The sequence below is a fragment of the Sarcophilus harrisii genome, chromosome 3 (genome assembly GCF_902635505.1).
Source record: "Sarcophilus harrisii chromosome 3, mSarHar1.11, whole genome shotgun sequence".
Lineage (NCBI taxonomy): Eukaryota > Metazoa > Chordata > Mammalia > Dasyuromorphia > Dasyuridae > Sarcophilus > Sarcophilus harrisii.
Window position 1 is genome coordinate 347,043,936 of NC_045428.1, and position 25,987 is coordinate 347,069,922.

Here is a 25,987-nt window from a genome sequence, read left to right on the forward strand (position 1 = left end):
ATTTCTTATAAAATTTAGTAAATTTAAATTATTTCAAGTTAATTTTTAAAAATACATCCATTTTAAGAGGTTGATTTCAGTATCCGTGTCTTTCCTATCTGACATATCAATTGACTTTTTTTCTGTTAACAGTTTATTTTGATTTAGTAAGCCACCTTTAAACTTCACATCAATCAATGTGCATATATTCCATTTTAATCATTTATCTTTTATTGCTGGGGCAATGCTAGGCAAACATTGGACATAATATGTTTCATTCTATCTAATGATGGCATTTTATCTAAATTATGGCAAAGATGTTGCTGAAGCAATAGCTCACAAATTCCAGGAACAAATTACATTTTATAGAGATAAAAACACTCTTAGGTTAAAACAATGGCAAGATCAGGTTTCTTGCCAAATTCTGTTTCAGTAATCTGATGTATTAAACTAGATCAACATTTGATTTCAAATGTCCTCCCTGCCCTGGAGGATTTAGGATATTAGTGAGTGGTGACAAAGTGGCTGCTTCTCTCCTAAAGAAAAAATAAGAAATAGGTTGGACAGATATTGTATAAATAATTCAATCCATTCATAATCTGTAGACACTTGCAGCAAAGTAATGTTTCAAATGGTAATGTTTCAAGAAAATTGTAATACAATCTCAGAAAAACCAGGAAAAAGGAAACTTTACTTTAAAGACTGGCTTACAGTAATTGGGCCTTTTTCCAGATAGGAAAAAAAAATCATGAGTTAACATTTTCATTTGTCTATTGTCACTTTTATTTTAAGTTAACCATAATCCATTTAATAACTGTTGGGTCATGAAAGAAAATCCAACACTTCCAGAATTCTAAATCAGAAAATCCATTCAGAAGATGGCCAAGTGAACTGAGGTGTCAGACTTAGTCACATCAATTTAATTTAACACATTCATTAAGAGTTTTATAGGTTCAGTTCTTAGAGCTATACCCTGAGGAGATAGAGTCAAAGAAAATAACATACACCTTGTCCTCAAGGAGATTATTGATAAAAGGGGGAAAATCATACCATACATCTCTGGAGCAAGAGTTAGGACTAACATAAACAGTGGAAAGAACATCTGATTCAGAGGCAGAAGACCTTTGTTTGAATCCTGTCTGTGATTTTTTAAACCTGTATGGATTTGGGTATTTCACTTAATCTATCTCAGTCTCAGTTTCTTTATGTGTAAAATAACTAGATTGGACTTGATGACCTCTATGGTCCCATCTGGTATTAGAACTATGATCCTGTGTTTTGAGGTCCCTTCTACATGTTTATATAAAAAAAAGAGTTTTTAAATAAATTATAAGTGATATGTGTGTTCAAACCTTCAAAAACCAGGTTACTTAGCAAAAACTTTTATTATAATAATGGATTAAGATTACCTTAATCTGATAGCAAAAATAATTTAGTGATAAAAATAGGGTATAAAAATATGGATAATGGTACCATTCAATTCAGCATTCATTTTTAAAATATTTTTTATGGATTAATTAATGAATCAGAGAATTAAATGAATTGCCCATATTAAAAACAAACACTAATGGTCATATTGGAGGCTGAACTTCCAAGCTTCCAACTTCCAAATCCTTCCCCCATCATCTTTCTTAAAGTTTATAAATTAACATGATATAATAGATAGAATGCTAGACATTAGTTTAAATTCTCCCTTAAATGCTTACACTCTGTATGAGTCTGAGCAAATCACTTAGCTTCTTTTTGCCTCAGTTTTCTTATCTGTAAAATGAAGATAATAATAGCCTCTTCTTCCCAGAGTTATTTTGAGGATACAATATTATTTGTAAAGTACTTTGTAAAACTTAAGTAGTTATAGTAATATAGGAATAATAGGAATATAGGTATAAGTAGAATAGGAATATAGGAATGTTATGGTTGTTATTATTGTTATTATTATCCTTATGCAGCATAAAGACTATGGTATTAGCCATCTTTTTCTTTTTATTCCTCTCTTTTTCTTCTTCCTTCCCCACCAAAAATGGAAAAGGAAGCCACTTTATTTTAATCTGTTATTTAAAGTTCTCTACCAGCAACGTTATCTAGAACTAAGGTAAAAGAAATGATAACACATATTGCTCATGGATTCCTTTGCATCCTTACATGAGATTAAAATGGCAATAGAAATAAAAGGGTACAAGGAGAATGATCACTATTCTAGCAGATGGGAAGAAATAAGGAGAGAGTGGGGAAGTTCAATTCTTGGAGGTGTGAAGAGAAAGAAAACAGCAACTATGACCACTACTATTATAACAACAAGACAACAATAAAACCAAAACAAAACTCAGTCATTGCATAGTTTGATCTAAATTTTTTTATATATAGTGTATACATCATTGTATAGAGAGAGTTACAGATGATGCTGAATGGTGAATGATTTTGAAACAATATTTTTTATTAAGGAAAACTGTGAATTTCAATATTATTTGTATATTTAAAAAACTAGCAGTGAGTTTTTAATTATTATATAACCACTTCTGAGAGCTGAGTCCCACATTTATCTAATTACAAAGTGTTATAATCATTATGCAAATAATTGTGTTTCAGATTAATTTTGTTGTCAGCTTTATTACAGCAGTAAATTCTATATATTTGTTCATTCCTCTTGGATATTGTTTAAAATCAGTATCAGAACCACATAAAAGCAGACTCCTAGAAAGAGGTAATGTACTCTAGGATCTGAAAGCTAAAGCTTTCCATTAATACTATCAGTGTTGTTTATTTTCTTTAGGACACAGTGGACAAAGAAAGCTATTTTTTGTATTCTGGTGACTGTATCTGTATCTTGCTCACGCAGATCTAATTATTGTTCTGGTACTCCTCAGTGTCAAGCAAAACAGTATTGTCTGAGAGGCAGTCAGCAAAATGTAAACTGTAGAAGATAGAAATTTGGATTCAGAGTCAAGAAGATCTGTTTCAATCTTAATTCAGACACTTACCCTTATGATTTTTAACAAAATCTTTTGATTTCTGTCAATCTCAATTTCCTCTTCTCCAAAATGTGGAGGAAAAGATGACCTCTAAGGTACTTTCAAGTTATCAATCTGTGATCTTAGATCTTATGATGCTACTTTCCTTACTTTTGTGAATCATTGTATATATTGCTGCCCTACCCTTCTTTCATAAATATCCGTGAATGTGTGTATGTGTGTGTGAGAGAGAGAGAGATAGAAGAAGAAGGAAGAGAAGGAGGAGGAGGAGGAGGAGGAAAAGGAGGAGGAGGAAAAAGAGAAGGAGGAGAAGGAAAAGGAGGAGGAGGAAGAAGAGGAGGAGGAGGAGGAGAAGAAGAAGAAGAAAGAGGAGGAGGAGAGAGTAAAAAGAAATGAAAAGTTGAATCAACAAAAATTCAAAAAATTTTTTTTGAAAAATATAAATTACTATAAACATATTTCTTGAAACAAATGGGTCATTGACTAGAGATTGAACCATGCCCATTTTGTTCATTTACTTCACTTTGGATGAGACACATATTCTTCATACTTGTATTTTGTTGTGAAAACATTTGAATTATATATAAAATTATTATAATCTTGACATCAGATGAATGATTTGTAAAAATAATATTCTACTATTAAACATACATTTTACAACATGGATTGATTATATGTTGATTGCTTTCCTGGTTTTTTTTTTTTGTGTGTGTGTGTGTGTGTGTGTGTCTATATTTTTTCCCCTCCTATTGGTAGAAAATGTTGCACTGTATATTAGAAAGAGCAGTGGTCTGGGAATTACAAAGTTTGAATCCAAATCCCAAATCTGTCACTAACCAATTGTTTGATTTCAGATGAATAGCTTCACTTTTCTATGCCTTGGGTCCTGCCTCTGCAAAATGATACTGCTAGGCTAGATACTTAATAATTTCTAAGGATTCTGCCTTTTTATAGCATTCTTCTGTCCCATGTATTATAGGGATTTGTTTTTCTTATATTCCTTGCTTTAAATTCTAGTATGAAGCCATCCACTTTTGGGGACCTTCCCTGAAGTATACTTGGAATGCAAATTTCCTCAAATGTAAGAAAAATAAAAACTGTAGGAAATGATGATTTTTGCTTATGTGGTCTCCTTAATCCCATGAAATATGAATATGATCCTTTCAACCAAATGTATATCTACATTTAATGTGCCACCTAAGCACAAGCCAATTAACAATTCAGACAAGCCATTTTCATCAAATACTGATGCTATTCTCCTCAGTCTTTAGAGATTCTGCTTTCCAATTGCACTGGGATTCGTGAAGCATTTCCACAAATCTGTACAAATCTCTATAGTTTCTCTAAGCATACAAAAATGAATATGCTGACCTGCCTCTGAGCCATAATGAGCTACTAGAGAAAGGTGATTAGAAGTTTGGTAACCAGACTTCAACAAGCAGACCACTTATTCCCTTACTGAATTTGTAGGTTTATTTTGGCTGTCATGATCCATCATCTGGACAAACAAATTGTTTGTTAAATCATTGTCAAACATGACTATATATATATATATATATATATATATATATATATATATATATATTAGTTATCTCAGTTCAATTTGGGTTCTTCCTGTCACAAAGACCAGTGTTGTTGTGAGTCATGAAACAGAATACACTCCAGAGAAATTGGAAAAAAAAAAAAAAAAAACTTCAAAGGGCAACAGAAAAGCAGATCATAGGGTGGCCAGGTTGCAAAACATCAAAAATAAATAATTTAAAATGAGACACTTAAGGATTACATCAGAATTATAGGAATGAGAAACAGGATGAGCTGGTCAAAAGGAAATCCTAATTGTGCCATTAGTATTCTCTTGATGTAAAGAGTAATCAAAGAAAAGATTCAATCCATTGGTTAGATACTACACAGGGGACATGGACAAGAATCATATATGATGGGTAGCCTTGTGATCTGCATCAATAAAGTGATGATAAATGAGATTAAAGGACCTTTTTGAGTATCTAAGCTACACATATACACACAATATAATGAACACATGACATATATGACTTAATGTGAGCATATATCAATATATGAAGATGTATATATGAATGTAAATACATGAATGGTTAGATAAATATATTCTCTAAGATCAATTTAATTCTTTGAGTATTTGTCAATTCTTGTAGATAGAGAAAAAAATAAAAATAATGTATAAAGCTTTTTTTTTTCCATCCACAAGGTAACCACACATAGAAGTATCTCACAGAGAGGTTTACAACCTGGAATAATAATTCATTGCTCATTTAAGAAGTAGAAGCATTTTTGATCACTACTTCTATAAGATTTTTTTTAATTGAATAGAAGGGGAAATGTTTTGCTTTTTCTTATGTATGAGCTTGAAATAAATAACTCTTAGATCAGTATTTCCCTTATTCCTGTTATTTGAAGACTGAAGAACTGATGTTATAATTCCCCATGTTAGACATTCCCCCTTGTCCACACAATGTACTTCTGATATGCTTAGAACAATGGTAATTTGTGTCATAGCTTACTTTCTCTAACCTACATTGAAGAATACAACCTAAATCAACTTGCAGACTAGATTACTGCCTATTTCTGCAAACATGAATCTTTCACTATCTGTAAGTTGCCCTAATTTCAAACTCATTCATCCCATATGTATTCACTGAATATCTACTATAGATAACGCACCCTTCTTGGCAATGTATTCAGTGTATTGTTAAATGGTAATAAATAAATAATGCTAAAATAATTCTTGCCAACTTAAGTAATAGGTAGGATAACTAAGTTGTCATTTCATATGAGTGGAGAAAGCTCTGATTTAGAGTCAGAGGAAATGGGTTCAAGGCCCACCACTCATGATCATCACTGTGTGTGTTACTTTGATCCTATCACGACCACCCTTTTTAGTTTTAGTTTTCTCTTCTAGAAAATGAAGTGGTTAGAATAATGGCTTTGTCGGTCCTTTCTCATTCCATATCTAAAAAAATATAAACTTTAGTAAAGCCAGTTCTTATCCTAATAAGATTTGTCTCTCATAAAGAAGCCTTTTCACCTAAGATGGTCGGGAAACCCAGGACCGACAGACCTTGAGAGCCCCAGAAAACAGTAGCTGGGAATACACAGGCTCAGTCAGAACTCTAAGTAAGAAGTGTATGGTATAGGTGATAGAGCCCTATCCTGGAGTTTGGAGAATCTGAGCTCAAATCTGATTGTAGATACTTCCTCGCTCTGTGATCCTGAGCAAATCATTTGAGCTCTCTTTGCTTCAGTTTCTTCATCTATAAAATGGAGATAAGAATAGAATCCCTCTTCCATGGTTGTTGTGAGGATCAAATGGGATACTATTTATAAAACACTTAGAATAGTGCCTGGCACATGATAAATGCTATATACATGCTTGCAATTATTATTGACATTAATACTATTATTAGATGCCAAAGTGACATCTGAAGATGCAGGACTTTGAATTTCAAGGATTCAGAAAGGTCTAACTATGGGAGATGGATGTCAGGACAAGAATTGTACCTACCAAATTAAGACCAAGCAGGACTGGACACTATCTAAAAGTTCAATAGGAGGGCAGAGGGGAAGAGAACCTGGCATTAGCACAAGATCCCAGCTCAAGTATTAAGGCTGAAGAGATAATTAAATCAAAGAAAAAATTCCTAAATATCAACAATTATTGTAAATCTAATTCTACAACTGCAAGCAGATTTTTAAAAAAGAAATGTTATTTTCTACAAGATTACATGAATAATTAGAATCATTGAAGCAAGAGATAAAAAAATTGCAATAAACACTCTTGAAGAAAGAAGTAGGACAATAAGTAGCTTTACAGAGAGTGGCCAGTTTTACTCAATAATGAAATCCCTGAAAACTAAAATAGAATTACTATCACCAAGAAACATTCTAACAAAATCAAAAGGTTGAAAAAAAAAAGAAAATTATATTTAAAAAAACTAACCTGGGATATAAGTCAGGAACAAATAATGTAATCACTGGGCTTTTTGGAGGGAAAATATATTAATGATAACATAGTAGTTAGCTACTAAAAACAATAGGAGATCTTAAAGTACAATATTCCAAAAGCCAAACAAGACAGATCTGCAACCAAGAATAACTTACCTTCAAAAGCTGAGTATAAATCTAAAGGAGGAAATAATGGGTTTTTAATGAAATAGAGCACTTTTAAGAATTTCTAATGAAAAGACTAGAGCTTGAAATATAAATCCATACTTCCAGAGAAACCTAGAAAGACAAATTTATTTGAACACAATTAGAAAAAGCTTCATGGTGTTGTAATGCTAGCCTTCTAATAAAAAGAAAACTGTGTCCCTTTAAGAACTGTAATTTATTCCAAGGTTATGATTAAAAAAAAAATCACAAGTCCTAAGGTAGATAAGTTTTCTTCTGAGGTTCTGAATATGATAAAGAGAATGATTAAAGCACAAAGATAGCAGAACAAAGATACTAATATGGAAAAGAGGACTGTGGGTTGGAACTTCCTTTCTCTCTTAAATGAAGTATGTAAGAAGACGACATATAGGAGGAAGAAAGGTTAGGGGGTACTAGGTTGACAATCAGATTAGTTTACTGAGATCCAAAGTAAAATAAAAAGTTTGAATACACAAACAAAAAAATAATTTAGATTTACAATAGAAAAACAAGTGATAATAAAGAAAAGTGAAGCCAAGCAAATTTTCTAATCCTGATATGGTGATTAAAAGAGAATGGGATATAAAACTTGAATATAAGAAAGTAGTTTAGATTGCTAGTAGGCAATGACTGAACAAGCTTTGGTCTTAATGAAAGAGACTCAGAAAATACTGTGTAGAATAAATTGAGGCAGAACAAAGTAAGCAGAGCCAAGAGAACAATTTATATAAGAACAACAACACTGAGGGAAAAAAAAAAAAAACTTTTGAAAAACTGAAGAACTCTAATCAAAGTAATGATTAATCATATCTTCAAAGAACTTGTTACCCACTTCTGACAAAGAGATGTAAACAAGTAACATATTTTGATGTCTACAAAAAATTAAATCTGTACAAGTCATGTATAGATTTGTTTTTCTTAATTGTGCTCTGTTAAAATGCCACTTCCCTTCCCCCCTTTTCTTTTTGACTATGACGTGGGTGCAGGGAGGGAAAATTAGCAATCATCACTTCAAAAAAAAGATTATTGTTTAAAAGAGGAATAATTTAAATGCAAGAAATTAATAGAAAGAAGTTCAGGCAAGTAGGACAGTTTGGAAACTAGTGTGTATAATTCAACATATACTTTTTTTTAAAAAAAAAGCAAGTGAAAGGATATGTGGATTTATGATTTCATATACAATCATCTTTTATGTAGATGAGTTTTTTTAGGGTGTTTAAGTGCAAAATTAAAAAAGAATAGAATAGAATGAGCAGAGGCATGAGAATATGTTCAGGAAGCAATGCGTGGTTTGCTTCGTTGAAAATATAGAACTTTTTCATTAAAAAAATTAAAAAATAAAATAATATCATAAGTGATCCTTAGTAAGTGACCCCTAAAACATATTTAAGGATAAATAGGTGAACTGATAAAGGCAGTTATATAAGTGACCTTATGAAGGTTCCTTTGTCTAATTACTGAAAAATGTTTTATTATCTGACTTCTGCATGGCTTCCAATCATTAGTAACTTTTGGTGAATATTTTCAGAGTATATAATTCCTGTATTGTACAGCTAGTTAAATTCCTTTATCTTTGTTCTGTCTTCAATGGGATGCCACCTAAACACACTTGATACAACATTTAGTAACTGCTTGAGGCAGAGATTAACTGGACAATCAAGTTGCAATTAAAACTACAACTTCAGGGAATGAGAGATAATGGGATTTAGAAATTAGGAAATATGCTAATGGAATGCCACTTTCAAAGGGAGAGATTTTGTTTAGCTGAAGTGTTTCTATGCAGCTCCCTTTGGGGAGATGGTACTAATGACTTTACCAAGAAAAGGAGAACTTAGAATTAGAAGTAACAGCTCAAAAGGAAGCTAATCATGTACTTTGATTTTCACAGGCCATATGGAAATCCTATGTGAACACTAAGAGAAAACTGTAAATCAACCACATGTGAACATGACAAACAGGCATAACTACAAGTAATTCATTTCCTCGCACCTGGAACTAACTTACTTGTTAAAAGAATTTCATGAGTAAACCTCATTTTCCTCATTTTCATCAATATTATCCACTGAGAGAATAATATTTGAGAATGATATGTGTTTATATATATCTCTCTACATTACAACAGAAATTTATAAAGAATTAGTAGTGGAGATGATATTATCTCAGAAAGTGGCCAAAACAAGTAATGGATAAATGAATAGTCCACATACTACTTTGATATCCTTATGTAATGCTGGAGAAACTGAGACAAAATAGAGATTAGAGAGTTTTTAATATTTTATTTGAGAGGGAGAGATTGTGGGGGCATGTTGCCCCCAGGGCAGCAAATGTTAGTTCTCAATAACATATATATGACTCTAAGCTTGGGTAGATGGGGGGGGGGGGAGAGGGGAGGGAGAATGTGTGAAGTCCAAACTCTGGTGAGTGGGAATCTTCAGGCAGGGACCATCAATCTGCTTCTGACAGGTTGGGAGTAGGACCATAAATTCTTACAAATTGGGAGGATTTAGGAGGTGTCCAACTATGGCCAGGAAGTCTGAAACTTAGATATTTAGACAATGTCAATTCGGTATCTGAGATAGGACATCTGGAGTCTTATCTTTTGGAGTACCAGATCTCCACAGCCCTAATTATCTCAGTTCTAATGAGTAGAAAAAGGAGGTTGCAACCAGGGGGATTGAAGCAGAACAACTCAAGGAACCTGAGGCAGAATAATTTAGGGAAACTGAGGCAGAACAATTTACGGAAACTGAGGCAGGAAAATTAGGGAAACTGAGGCAAGACAATTAAAGGGAACTGTGGCACAATACTTAAAATGTCAAGATGAAACAATAAAGGTTTTAAACACTTTAGTGGGACTGTGGGATGGGTGGGGGAACTTTTGGGAGAAAATTGGTAAGAATTTTATGGAATTTGTATTATATATTGGTCCCAATATTTGTCATTGGAGGCAATAATTACATTTTATCCTTTTTAATTTTTGAGAATATATATACATGCATATTTACATATATATCTATTTTTATATATAAATCAATAAGCACATGTGCAAATATTTGTTTCATGTTTATACACTGGGGACACACTCCTCCCTTGCCTTTTTTTATCTTCCTAGTATCTAAAAAGATTGTTTAGATCAGGGACTCTTAAACTTTTTAATTAGGGTGCCAGTTCACTGTCCCTCAGACTGTTGGAGGGCCAGACTATAGTAAAAACAAAAACTTTGTTTTGTGGGCCTTTAAATAAAGAAACTTTATAGCCCTGGGTGAGGGGGATAAATGTCCTCAGCTGCTGCATTTGGCCAGCAGGTGTAGTTTGAGGACCCCTGGAACTTTAGATCTTTGGGGAAGCTCAACAAAAAAGTGACATGGCCACTCCTACCACTAAGATGAACTTGAAGTAATCAATATTCCATTGTGAGAGAGGACCACCAGTACACACTAAATTCTCTATCATTGTATCTTAAATTTCTCCACACCTTATTATCTGATATGAAATTATGCCCTTTCCATTACTGGGTACTGTCATCTGATTGTAGAGGAACTCATAGGACTTCTAGGTCTTTCATTGAACCAGAAGCAGAGCTCTTTTATTGATATCATTTCTCCTAATTTGAGAATGAGCTCTTTCACAGCAAGAATTGCTCCATTTTTCCCAATTTGTAATTCCAGTGCTTGGTATAGGAAGGGCTTGGAACATAATTCTTAATAATTTTTTATTCATTCATTCATATAGGCATATGCTTCATATATATGTATATACATATATATATATATATATATATATATATATATATATATATGTGCAGAATAAAATCTTTGAATCCCCATTTTGTGAAATGGATAACAGCAATGAGAAATTCAATATAGAGAATTCATGTCATGTCCTGCCACTCTTCCCAGCATTTCTATTTTTGTGAGTGGTTGGAATATTGAAATTGACAAGTGTTTCAGAGAAGAGATATCTTGTCAATATTTGCTTGTTTATGGGAACCAAGAAAATAAGGCTAATAAAGATGCAGTAAAAATATCTACACATGATAGCAACTAGGTTCTTGTCATGTCCACTGAAGTTTCTTGGGAAAATGGGGAGAAGTAAGCATCAGAAATGTCTTTATGCCATACTAGAGCAGGCCAAGCAAATTCTCCCTGTCAAAGTAACTTGGGTAATGTTTTTTAGGAATTATTATACCTTGCTGCCTTCCTTAAGAGTTAAATTCAATATTTCCCTTCCTCTGTCCATAGCCCACTCTGGAACAGTTTTTTTTTTTTTTTTTAATTATAGGGTAATCTCTAGACTAATAGAAAAAAACGTGCTTTCTAAGCTAATGTCCACACAGGAAAGGTAAGTAGTTTGATCGTTCACTGAAAACAGGAAGACTGAACAGTTACATGATGCAGCTGGCTTTTATTTTATATTACTGTATCTTTTTATTAGCTTTGCCTATTACACTAGAATGTGGCCAAAATGTAGTGTTCTATGGTCACCTAAGTATGTAATTCTTTCAGAGAATTATATTTTAGAGGAAAAACAATGTAAATATAAGAATGTGTTATGATTTTGGTGATATGGATGGAGGGTTAAAATGATTCATATTTCAATGTTCCCCTACCACAATTAAGATGGATATACCATGAAATTATTAGCATATTTTTACTGTGTGTATTAAATGATTCGAGGATATTTTAATAATATTTTCATTTATGCATAATAAAATATCATAAAATCATAGCTAGAAGAATATTATCTCAGATAATTCAGCAAAAATGTGTTAAATATACACTAAAATTATATTATCTGGAATCCAAAATGGTAGAAAATTCAAAGACCTTGATGTGTTTATCTGTAACTATATTTCAATTATTCACTTTGTTTATTCATTCATTCATTTATTTTTTTTTATTTTTTTATTTATTTTTGATGAGGCAATTGGGGTTAAGTGACTTGCCCAGAGTCACACAGCTAGAAAGTTTTTAAGTGTCTGAGGCCAGATTTGAACTCAGGTCTTCCTGACTTAAGGCCTGGTGCTCTACCACTGTGTCACCTCGCTGCCCCTATTCACTTTATTTTTGAATGATAAATGACAATTAAGCACATTGAATTATCAAAGATTTCTTTCAAAAAGATACATGTCATCAGGATTCAAATTCAGTTCGATTTCCTACATCATAATATAAGAAACAAAGAAACTGTACAACAGAATAGCATATATTAGGTGATTAATAAGTGCTAATTGATTGGTAATTGTTAGATAACAAATCTCAGCATCAATAAGACTTGGTTTCAAATCCCATCTTCAATACATAAAGACTAAACCCTTGGCTAAATCTTATAAGCGTTTTTATGCAATTCTCAAATTTTATAAAATGTAAAGCAATTTAGATATATCTTTATTCACTGATAGAGGGAATTTCCTCACTGGGAATTCCCTACAACAGGAAATTAAATTTTAACCAATGAAATTACAGATCTAGATCAAAGGGAGAAAATGTTTTCTATGACATTTAATTTTCAGAATAATGATTCATTTTCCTCCCAAAATGATATTAATTAAGCATTGTCTATAGCATGATTAACAAAGGACATAAATCTAGAACTGGAAGTATTACTGATGCCATCCACTTCACTTTAACAGATTGGGAAAGTGAGGTCCATGGAAGTTGTGACTTGTCCCTTGTCACTCAGGGCTTCTAATTTCAATGGCACTACTCTTTTCACTGTACTATGTGCAGTACTGCTTTCGTAATTAGTGTTATAATCAATTTTATTCTCAAACAGAATAAAATATTTTCAAAACTTACAAACTAAAATTGAAGCTAATAATACTTAACATAAAAATGGAACACTGAACTAATCAAAACAGACCTAAGAGTTTACCTAGTCTATCCTCTTTAAACTAAATAAATAAAATTGAGGTCTCAGAGGAGGTGAGTTATTTTCCTAATTAATGTCCCACAAGTTGGTATTGATTGAGGTAGGAACTGAATCCATGCTTCCTGACACTGTATTAAGTGTCTTTCTTTCCATTATATGACCTAGTAACGTTATTAACCGGGTGTCAATATAGACTCTCTGAAATCAAGAACCATATTATCTAAACTTCCTATCTTCCTCAGTGACTAAGTACATAGCTCCTTTGAAACAAAGTAGGCCCATAATCAATGAATCAACCTTTAATAAAGTACGTACTACATTTTCCACACCAGGGATATCAAGGCAAAAAAAATAAAACAAATCTCTCCTGTCAAGAGAATAAATGGGTAAATAAATAAATAAATACAGAAAAAAAAAAAAAATATATATATATATATAAAATTAATACAATAACAATGTTGGGCAAAAAGTGAATCATTAAAGGGAATGATCCTGGCAAGAAGGTGTAGGTCAGAAAATTTCAAACTCTCCATATTTCCCTCCCAAATAGAACAAATTTGTATTGCAGGATGAACATGGACTGGACTTGGGGCAGAACAAGAGTCCTCATGAGGATAACTCAAGAAGACACAAAGAAAGACTGTGGGATAAGGATTAACCAATATGAAGTGTAAACACTCCAGACTAGCTCCAGAGAAACAGCAAGTGAGGAAAACGGGGGCTACCTAGGTTTGAGAGAGCCTCAGCCTGCACCACAGAAACTTTCACCTCCCTGATTGCCTGGGGAATTCAGGGTGATAGTCTGAGAAGACAGAGCAAACTTCTGCTGATTAGAAAGACCAGGTCCAGTGGTGCTGCAGAGACTGGACCCTAGGCTAGAAGGAACCAGCATACCTATGATTGCAGAAGTGGGATAGGAACACTGCTGGCTGGGATCACTTGCAGAAGAGGCGAGTCTTTGGTTTGGAGTTCCAGGTCACAGGGGACAACTGAAGTGAAGGTAGGAATACCATCCCCCACAACCCAAGATTAGAAGTACTTACATTAATACTTCTTATTTTAAAAAAAGAGCAGGCAAAGAAAAAAGAACCTTACCATAGAAATTTATTATGAGAATAGGGAAGACTGGGATTCATTTTCAGAAAAGAACAGTGAAGTAAAAAAAGCGTCTTCTATTCCAAAAAGTAATTTAAATGGTTACCTGGCCAGAAAGAATTTAGGGAGGAAATAAGAAAAAACTATCAAGTAAGACAGATTGAGAAAATACTAAAAACAAAAATTAAAAATTAAATAAAAGTCATCCAAGAAAAACAAGATTATAAAAAAAGTTAACCAATTAGAAAAGAAGACACAGATAATTAAAGAAAAAAAACTAATTTTTTTGAAAATTATAATTGGACAAAGGGAAGCCAATGAAGCTATAAGAAACCAAGAAATAACAAAATAAAATCTAAGGAATGAAAAAAAAAAAAAGGAACAGACTCTGAAACATAACAAAAAACATATAAAGAATAGAAAATATAAGAATAGTTAGATTACATGCATGCTGTGATCAAAACAAGAACCTTGACACAAAAATGCAAGCAACAATAAAGAAAATTACCCTGGAGTTATAGAACAAAAGGGGAAAGTAGAAATTGAAAAAAAGAAAATGCACCAGTCACAATTTCAAAGAGATCCTTTGTGGAAAACATATAGAAATATTATGACCCTGTGAATGAATCCAGCCATTCTGGAGAGTAATTTGGAACTATGTTCAAAAAGTTCAAACTGTGCATATCCTTTGATCAAGCAGTGTTTCTATTGGGCCTATATCCCAAAGAGATCCTTACGGAAGGAAAGGGACCCATGTATGCAAAAATGTTTGTAGCAGCCTTTTTCATAGTGGCAAGAAACTGGAAACTGAGTGAATGCCCATCAGTTGGAGAATGGCTGACTAAGTTATGGTGTATGAATGTTATGGAATATTATTGTTCAAGAAGGAACAATCAGAAGGATGATTTCAGAGAGGCCTGGAGAGACTTACATGAACTGATACTAAGTGAAATGTGAAGAACCAGAAGATCACTGTACACAGCAACATTAATATTATAGGATGATCGGTTCTGATGGACATGGCTGTCTTCAACAATGAGGTGACTGACGCCAGTTCTAATGATCTTGTGATGAAGAGAGCCATCTACACCCAGAGAGAACTGTGGGAACTGAATGTGGATCACAACATAACATTTTCACTCTTTTTGTTGTTGTTCACTTACATTTTGTTTTCTTACTCATTAACTTTCCTTTTTGTTCTGATTTTTCTTGTGCAGCAAGAGAATTGTATAAATCCGTTTGCACATATTGGATTTAACATATATTTGAATATGTATAACATATATTGGATTGCTTCCCAACTATGAGTGGGGGTGGTGGAAAAGAGGGGAAAATCTGAAACACAAGGCTATGAAAGGATCAATATTGAAAAATTATTCATTTATATGTTTTAAAAATAAAAAGTTTTTTTTAAAAAGTAAGAAATATTATTGCCAAAGTCTGAAACCCCCAAATCAAAGAGAAAATTTTGCAAGGAACAAAGCAAAACAAAATTCAAATATACTGGAGCTAATCAGGACTAATCAACAGCCATAATAAAAGTCCACAAGTCCTAGAATAATATATGCTGAAATCAAAAGAACTAGGCCTGTGGTCAAAAACATCCTCTCTACAATATTGAATAAAAAAAAAAAAGGACATTCCATGAAATTAAAGATTTTCAGGACTTTCTCTCAACTAAATCCCAACTTAATAGCAAATTTAACATATAAGAGCCAATACCAAAGATTAATTTCAAGGAACTCAACATGGATAAATTGTGTGTGTGTGTTTGTGTGTATGTGTCTGTACTTAACTATAGCCTGCTTGAGGAAAGTGGTGGGGAAGTGGAAGGAAGATGGTGGGGAAGAAAGGGGGAAGAAGAAAGTAAAAAGTGTGCAGGAGAATAAATTAAAATAAGTATATCAGTATAAAGTAAAGTAAGAATAAAGTAAAAATGGGGGAAAAGAATAAAGTAAAAAGTGTTTAGGTGAGAACAAAATAATTATATGGAAGCCTAGAAAAAAAAATGGACACTCATAAATATGATTTCTTCTATTACAATATATGATTTATTGAAATAGAAATTTATTCTTAATTATTTTGATTCCTCCATGATGCTCTGCTGCAATAAGAACATGATTTATTTTCTTTTCTTTTCCTTTTCTGCCTTCCTTTTTTCTCTTCTCTTTTTTTCATATATTGTATTTAGCTCAATAAATAATTTTTAAAAATCTGTAGGGGAAAACAAAAGAATGAATCACTGGAAGCTGAGGAAGATCAGCAAAAACTTCATGTAGAAAGTTGTACTTGATCTGAATTTTGAAAGAAACTAGAGATTCAAAGACAGAGATGAGAAGTTATAACACTAAGGGAAAGAAAGATAATGTGTGTAAAAGTCATGCAGATAAAACAAGGGGGTATCACATCTGAGGAAAAGAAGCAGGACAATTTTGTTTGAATATATATGCAAAAGGAAGTTAAGATATAATAAGCTCAGATGTTAGGTTGGAATAGGTTTGGATGACTTTAATCGTTAAAAATAAAAAAGGATTTATTTTGTAGTAATGAGGGAGTATTTTTAGAAAAAAAAACAGGTGGAAGATTGTTTTTAAAAGGGTAGAAAGCTGAGACAGGGATACCAACCATGAGGGTATTAAAACTGTATAGACAAGAAATAATAAAGGCTTGATGGTCTCTGTGAACAGAGTGGAGAGTACATTATTTGTTATAGAGGTGGAATCAACATGACATTGTTGGTAACTAGATGTATAAAGGAAAATGGAGCTGAGGTTGACTCTGAAGTTGTGAATTTAGATAATTGGAAGGTTTGTGGTAGCCTCAAAAGAATTAGTTGAAACTCAAGGTTTTAGGGAAAAGATGCCTTTTTTTTACTTGTTGAGTTTGAGGTTTATGTGAGCATCCCAGCTGAAAAAGTCTTATACAAACTCGCTGATGAGAAATAGAGACCTTAAGGTCATCTGCATAGAACAGATAAATAAGCCCCTTTGTGTTTAATTAGGATCAGTTGAATTGAATTAAAACCATGCTAAAAATATTATTTATATAGGAGTTGAATTTCTGATAAAAGAAGGCATAACCCAATTTTCCATTGAAGGGATGAGGATGTTTCCCAAATTTCATCAACCTCTAGCAATTGTAACTGCATCTTGGAAACTGTTAACAACCCTCTAGCTAGGAATCTCTCACATTCCTTCCTATTGATTCTTTCCTATGCAGTTAAAAATAAATTCTGACATATTACTTTTATTTGTATACACACCTCATCATCCTGTTAAGATTGTAAGTGTCTAGAAGGCAGGTATGTTGTGTTGTCATAGTGCTTCAATAAACATTTGTTTGAATGAATTAATGAATGCAGCTTCCCATTACATACAATTTGGATATTAATATCTGTTCTACAAAACTCTGTAGAATGTTATAGTATTAAATGAGATAATCTAAGTGAAAGTATGTCCCTTATGTGGCATAAAAATGAGATCCATTTAGTGTATTGGCTCAGGTACCTGCAGATGATGATGAGAAGAGGGACTAGTGATAATGTCTGTTTCAGAATAGTATTTCCCAACAGTCACAGACAAGTTTAAAAGGGCAAAGCAAAGCAAGGAAGTTTTGTTTATTGCCTCAAGAATGACTAGAACAGAGATGAAAACCAGATTTGTGGGCCAGCTCAGTAAACTAGCAATATAGGGAACAAAATACATTAGACAGCATGTCTCAACTGATCTGAGAGTGTTTGCAAAGATCCTACAAAATTTTTTTGAGCTCAGTTGTGGAGGAGCATTCTTAGGTTTTCAGACCAGGGCAGGTGAAATTGAATTGATTCAGCCTCCTTCATTTCCCCAATGGATCATTACTTGAACCAGCACTGACTTACTCTCTAATAGATGTGTGGGTGCCAGGGCAGATCATCCTCTGTTAACTATGATATTACTTGCAAATATAAAGCATAATCATTATTATCTAGATCCAGATGAAATAAAAAAGGGAGAATTTATGGCAACCTGAAAGACTAAGCAAACTGCCCATCTTGAGCCTATTTTCCCTGTAACAAGTATATAGATAATATTTGGTGGCTCTCAGTACATCCACTATTCAAAAAGCAAAAATTTGAGTCATTAAATATTTAAAAGTTGTATATATTCATAGAGTCAGGAAAACATGATTTTTTTTTAATTAATCGACTCCATGAGAGACAATAAAAAATCCACAAGTTCTTCCCTCTTTCAAATGAGGATGTAATAATGCATAAATGTGATAATATTAATGACAGTTCTAATTATTTTTCAACAGCAAGTCAACTAATCAACAAATATTTATTTATACTTTCTATATAAAAGGCACTGTGCAAGGAAGTGTGAAAAATATGAAAAAAAAAAATGATTTCTACCCACCAGGAGTTTATAGTGTAATTGGGGAAATGACTTAATATGTAAAAATTTAATTAAAGGACTACAAATATATAATAGATCAATAAAATAACCGATATATACATAGTCCTTTAAAGTTTACAAAGCTCTTTACATATTTTATTGAATTTTAACATCACAATAACTACGTGAGGTGGGTAGTTCAGGGATTTTTATCATCCTTATTCTATAGTAGAGGGAATTGACTCTCAGAGAGATTACATAATCTAAGCACAGCTATACTTCTAATAAACAATGAATAAGAATTGAAATCAGTTCTCTCTTACTCCAGGATGAGCACTTTATCCTCTGTGTCATAAGGCCTTACGAACAGAGAGATAGTCTAAAGTAGTATATATCTAACTATCAAAATAATAATATAGTCAATAAAAGCTAAAGGACTCCAGAGAAGGAAAAGGTTCCATGAAATATAGTGATGTGGAAAATCTTGGCAGAGAAGAAATGATTTGAAATAGGTCTTAAGAGAGGAATAGGATTTGCATAGGAAAAAAAAAGGGCATTCCTCCTTGGGCAAAATAGGATAAAGAAAAGAATAGAGGCATGAAATCATAATATTGCATAAGGGTTTTTGGAGAGCAAGTACTGTGTGACATATTTGGATATGTTTGCTATGTTTGAGTATTACAATTGAAGAATGAAAATAATTGAAAAATCAGATTTAGGTAGACTAAAGCTAGATTATAAATGGTTTTGGATGCTAAATAAAGAAGTTAAAATTTCTTCTATAAACAATGGGAAAAACCTTAATTAGCAAAATATAATGAAAACCACTAAACATTTTTTATACTGAAGGTTTATGTATGACTATAGAATCTTGATTCAGTCAATGGAAACCAACTACTACACAAAGTATCTAGAATTAACATTAATAAACTCTCTTATCATGTCTTCCACAGCTTTAAAAGTATGACTGCTACAACAAATGATAAATTAAAAAATAATCACATTTCAAATTATTTTATGATTTATTAATTTGTTCATTCATATATTCATTTGACAAGATATTTGTTGAACATGTAATATGGCATTGTACTGGAATGCTGTATTCATTCTGGTATGCTGAATTCATTAGAGACCAGTTTTAAGCAATAGTTTATGCTGAATTAGACTTAATTTTTTGGTAAGAAAATTAATGCTGTGCTAAGTTTTCCTAGTTAATTTTACCTCCACAGTATTTCTTTGATCAGTTCCCTTTTGTCTACTCATATAGCCAGTGTCCTAATCCAGATACTCTCACCAGGCTGACTGCAGTAGCTTCCTAATTTGTCTCCCTGCATCACATTTCTCCACACTCCAATCCATTCTCCACACATCTGTCAAAGTGATTTTCCAAAACTTAGGTCTGACCATGTCACTCCCTTACTCAACAATTCCAGTGGATTGGTATTATCCGTAGGATCAAATAAAAATCTCCTCTATTTGCCATTTTAAGCTTTTCACAATCTGATTCCAACAAGTCTTATTATAGTTTAATCCCCTTTACACAATCTCTAGGTCTGTTTACTATACTTTACCCATGACACTTGTTATGGGAATTTTTTATTTTCTTTTTATTCTGCCCATAATTTTTAGTTAATGTTAAACTTTTACATCCCATATAATACAAAAATTGACTTAAAAATCTTAAGCACTTTAGATAAGAAGCATGAAATAGAATCTCAAATGTCTCAGATTCCTTGGAGACATGGAAATTCTCCTCAATGAATCTGTTTATGGATCTTCTAAATATAGTTTAATTTGGAACTTAACTTTGTTTACTTAGAGAGTTTGTTTGATGAAATTTGTTTACTAAAGGGATGTATGAGATTATGATTTTGTTGAAGTCTATTCAACTTTTATGACATTGAAGGAAGCATAGAATTTTGGATATATATATATTTTTTAATTTTTATGACCTAAGAGAAGTATGCAAATTTGCATAAATGAAATGTTTCTCTGTTATTCTGACATAATTTTGTGTATAAGAAGCCTTGTCAGAATCCTCATGATTGTTTAGGTTTTTTCTAAGGTCTGAACCTATGGTCGAAAAAATTGATAAAAATCTAGATTTTTACCTCCATAATTTTTGTTGTGATAAATATACATTTGTAATATTTTCCCACCACATGAAATCAGAGAGGAGATATTTCTCCAATAACACTCCATCTCCTACTTCTATGCCTTTTGAATAAGCTATCTTCCAGGCCTGAATGATTCTTCCTTGCTTCTGCTTCTTAGAATTCCTGGTTTTCTTGAAATATAAGCTCAAGCACGAGCCACATGAGGACTTTCTCCCCCCTCTCAATGATACTACCATCCCACATTCCACCATATCTTTGCATATATTTCATATTTATTTACAGTTGTTTCCCCCAACAGAATGCAAAGGACATGGATTGTTTAATTTTTTGTGTCCTCAGGTCCCAGTTCAGTTCCTGAACATTATAGGCATTTAATAAATACTTATTGATTATTGAGTTATTTCCCTTAGGCCCTACTTACTTTTAAATTGATTTGTCTCCCTTAGGTTTTTTCATTTGGTTCTCTTAGTTGTGTGTCATATTTCTTAAATTTTCCTTTCATGATGTTGGTAAAAGGTACACTGTAGTATGTTCTCTGATTTATGACTTCATCATTGTAAGGCACTCTAAGTGGCAATAAATTCTTATTGGATTAGAAACTTCCTCCATCAATACAGATCAGCAATTTGTCTATAATTTACTCTTAGAAAAGTACCTGTGATTGGGGCTTACCTCAGGTCATACACCTAATATTTGTCAAAGGCAGTATTTGAACCTGGGTATTCTTCATTTCAAGGTTATACTACTAAAAACTCTCTCTGTAGTCTAACAAAATATATATGTGCTGAGGTAAAGCACAAGAATAAGGTCAGTAGCACAACCCACAGAAGGATATTGAAAAACTTTCTTCCCTGAATATCTGGACAGGTAGAGATTATAAGTGTATTAAGTGCCAGGGCTGGAGGCAACAAGCCCTCAGTTCAACTCCAGACTCAGATACTTCATAGTTAAGCAACCTTGGGTAAATCAGTTAATCTCTGTCTGTTTCCTCATCAATAAAAAAGGGATAATAATAACATCCACCTCCTAGGGTTATTGTAAAGATCAAATGATTTAATAAAATGCTTCATACAATGCCTGGTACATAGCAAGCACTATGCTAAATCACAGGAATCATCAAAAATAGTATTTTACAACTGGGAGAAACATTAAAGTTCCATACAGTAGGCACCTGCTCCACAAATTCTACACTGTTCTAAATGCCATAGGTTTACAAACTGAGGAAAAGAATTAATCTTGAAAATCCAGGGAAATCAAGTTATTTGCCACAGTTAAATGTGTTTACACAGGTATCCTTGAATTTAAATGACTTGTTTTATCATTCCTCTAGCTAGAGGATACATTGACACGAATTAGTTCAGGTAATACAAAAGAGAGATAAATATACTTTCCTGGACTATTTAATTTAAATGAACAGGAAAAAAATCTCTGTACAGAGTTATAGTTTCACATTTAGTTAATAATGGGAACTGAATATATAGATTTATTTTTATCAGTATTTACATTTATTAGGCCATGATTTTATTCATTGAACTAACTGTTAGAATAATATTTCACTCTAAAATCTCTCTCTTGAGCTCTTCTTTCACATCTACAATTGCCTCTCAGTCAACTCCACATAAAGAGCTTACTCCAAACCCATCCCTATAATAGAAATGATCTAGTAGTAACCTCTCCTCTATGTCCATGTTACTCTGGATTGCAGCTTTTTTTTGAATAATTTCTCTCTGTTCCCTCTACCTTGCTATGCATGGCCAATAACTGTCCATTTATTTTGATTCTAGTTCCACAGTATATCTTGTATCTACTGCATCCTCTTCAGCTGGATGGTGAAAAATGAAATGGAACACCTGAATTTGAATCCTACCTCAGACACTTACTACCAGTGTGACACCAAGCAAGTTCCTTAATCTACAACAGTTTCCTAATCTTTTAAATGCCACCATCTTCATAGGATTTTTCAAAGAGATAATATGGTAAAGTGCTTTGCAAATCTTAAAGCATTTATAATTTCCACTGTCATCACCTTATGTTAGGCCTTTATCACATGTCATTTGAACAAATATGTCGTCCTCTAACTGATCTCCCTGTTTGCAGTTTTCTCCATTCTCTAGTCTAGAAGTGGTAAACATCAGCAGAAGATTGAATCTGGAATTTCCTTTACCCATATGACACTATACCTTATAATATTCCAACTGAGTATATTCTGTAGAAATGCAGTCTTCCTAGAGGCAGGAAAATTTTACTATTAGTATATTGATATGAAACCTATATCTTTTTGTCCCCAGCATCTTGTAAGATCATTGAAAACAGAAATGATCATTGGTAATCTTTGTATCCCTTCTGCTTAGCAGAATGCATAGAAATAGTAGGTATTTAATAAACAATGGTTTTTAGATGAAATTGGGCAAATTATCAATTTACAAGCAAATTGACAAAGCTACTGTTTTCCTATGTAGGCCATATCTTATTGTCTCAATAGTATTTTATTATGTATTGCTTATGAATGCATTAGATAGAAAAGAGTAATGTCAAGTAACCAGGAATCTTATGGTAATAGTGCCATTAGAGGGCCAATTCCTTTCCAGAAACAAGAGTTTCTGTGATTAGAGAATCAGTGCTTAGACAACATCTTTCCCCTTTTTCATTCCCCCTCACTGTCATACAACCATCAAGGAACACTGATAATGTTATTATGTGGTTTAAGGACAACTGAATCCTGCAGAGAATTGGAAAGAGTTCTGAATCCAACATCTGATGCGCTGATAAAGAAATGAAGAAATCAGAGTTCTGTGGTAGAAATGAATAAAAAATGAAAAGTTGTCTTAAGTCAATGACTTGATTGTAGGAAAATTCTAGAAATACTGTAACATCTCTGTCTCTGTATACATTCTGACAATGATATATTTTGTATTCTTTTACAAGCTATCATTTATTTAATGTATTAAACAGGAGACAGGTATTCATTATAATAATGGCTATATTCTTGCATTTATTTCAAAAGTGTATTTATTATAGTATATGAGGTTATTGAATAACAATAAATTCTATTGAGCTCATGGCTATTGTGTACAGCCATTTCTAAGGGTGTGGTTGTATGTGTAACTTAATTCATTTGATTTGAGCTAAAGTTGATTCTTTTAAGGTTGTGCTTAATTTAAAATAAATTTGAATTTTAAAATTGTAATAAATGGTGAATGAATGATTTGGAAACAGAAATTCCATAATCAAATATCAGAGTTGGAATCCTATAATCAAACAACAAATAACATTTATATATGACATACTCTGTGCCAGGCACTGTTGTAAGGACTTCACAAATATTATCTCATTTGAGCCTTATAATAACCTCAAGAGGAAGGTGCTATTATGATTCCCAGTTGAGGAAACTGAGGCAAACAGACTTCAAGTTATTTATCCAAAGTCACAGAGCTAGTAAGTGATTGAGACTGGATTTGACTCAAATTTTCCTGACTAAATATCCAGAGGTCTATCTGCTGTGCTATCTAGCTGTCTTTTTGAACTATAAGTTATTGTCATTATTATCACTGTTATTATTAGGATGAACTATAACTCTCTAGGACTTTTCTTTGATTTTGACTGCATTCTCTCTTTTCTGACTGTAATCTTTCCTTTGCATAATAACCCTTTAAATACTTAAGTACCAACAATCTTTGACCTCCCAGAGATAACTTCTCTCCAATTCCTTCAAACAATTCCTATATGAGATGATTTCAAGATATATAATTATCCTAGGTATACTGTAGTAGATATTCTCCAGATTTTCAGTGTCTTCCCAAAAATATGGGACGTTCATGGATCTTGGAGAATTTTCCTCCCAATTTGAAGAGCTCAATAAGGAGATAAACCTTTTTTTTAGATTTTTTGATTTCCACCTTTAAAAAAATGACAAAACCAAACTCATCTATTGTTATACTTTGAATAAAATTATTATATTCTCCCATCCCCCTTTTTCCTTGTCATTAGTACTGAGAGAATTGAATCCGGAAAAATCTTGAAACTGCCCATTTTACATTCCATTGTATCACAAAATCCAGATGTATTATCTTGATCCTTGCTAGGATAATTCCTCCTCTGTTTGAATACTGTCCCTGGCCTAGTTGTCTTCTGCCCTCAACTGTCTTATCTTAACCCTTATCCTGTCAAGACTAAGTTATGATCCTTTCCTGCAATTATGGCTTGTCCTCTCACCCAGTGTCTTTTCCCCCCTTATCTGATTCTATTTGAAAACCCTAGTAAACTATAAAAGTTCCCTGCTTCAGTCACTCAGGGTCAAATGGATTTTGAACATGAGTTCCGTTCAACCAGCTAGCCTAAACTCTTCACAATTAAAAAATTAAAAACTAATCTTTGCCTTGCCTCAGTTTGTCTGGCATTACACTATTAGGAAATATGAAAAGCATGTGAGATTTCTAGTTAAACTCTATGGTTTTTCTTGAAGCACATAGGATGTGAATTTCTATTTTATGACTCTTTTATGCTCTCTTAGAATTGAACTTGCCTTTGATAGAAATTTAATGAATGACTACATGACTTGCTCAGGATCATTCAACTAATGTGTAGTAGAGACTGTAGGTGAGACTAAGTCTTCAATAATTTAATTCATCAGGCATTCATTAAAGCACCATGAGCCCAAACACTGGTGGGTGCTTGAGTGGAAATGAACTTTCTGGAAATGGAAATGGCAAACTACTCTAGAATCTTTGCTAGAAAAATCTCAGATGGCTTCACAAAAAGTCGGACACAATTGACAAATGACTGAAAAAAATCCTTTAAAAAAACAAGTATTTTATTGGAATCTTACTGACTAAATCAGCTACTTCTTCTGTAGAAGAATAAGGTTTAAGAAGAATGGAAAGACGGACAAAACAGGTTATGAAATGTACTTACTTAATTTGAACTCAGTTTATCCCTAAAATGAGGTCATGACTCCATCATTTACTTGTTTTCAATTCTTCCAAATCTATAACTTATCAGGACTTTGTGGGAGAATATGCTGCTAATATTCATTTAAGACAACAACTTTGTATTTGATTTTGAATATAGAAGTGCTACATTTTCACTTCTTAGTTTAGTGGAATGTGTTGCCGCTTTGCTAGATTCCATAATTTATATGCTTAAGTTTAGTTATTTAAAAAAATATAGCCATTGATATTTGAGAACTTACTAATGTATTATTCCCCTCAAGAGAAAACTGAAAGAAGACAACATGTCTTTGAAGACATTTTCAGAGACTGAAGCTACTGAGTATTGTTAATTTTCTTTGCTCTCAATTTGCTTTTCCTATAATCATTTTGTTTTTCAAATAATATTATTCCATGTGTATTCCATAAACCATATCATTCAATCTCAATACTACAATCCAATTGAAGAGGTAAAAATTTATCATGTACAAAGT

General features: G+C 32.7%; 1 protein-coding gene across 1 annotated transcript in view; it reads right to left on the minus strand.

Annotated features, from left to right (window-relative positions):
• Positions 1-25,987, minus strand: part of LRP1B (LDL receptor related protein 1B) — a 2,378,573-nt gene that overhangs the window by 1,256,022 nt on the left and 1,096,564 nt on the right. The window lies entirely within an intron of this gene.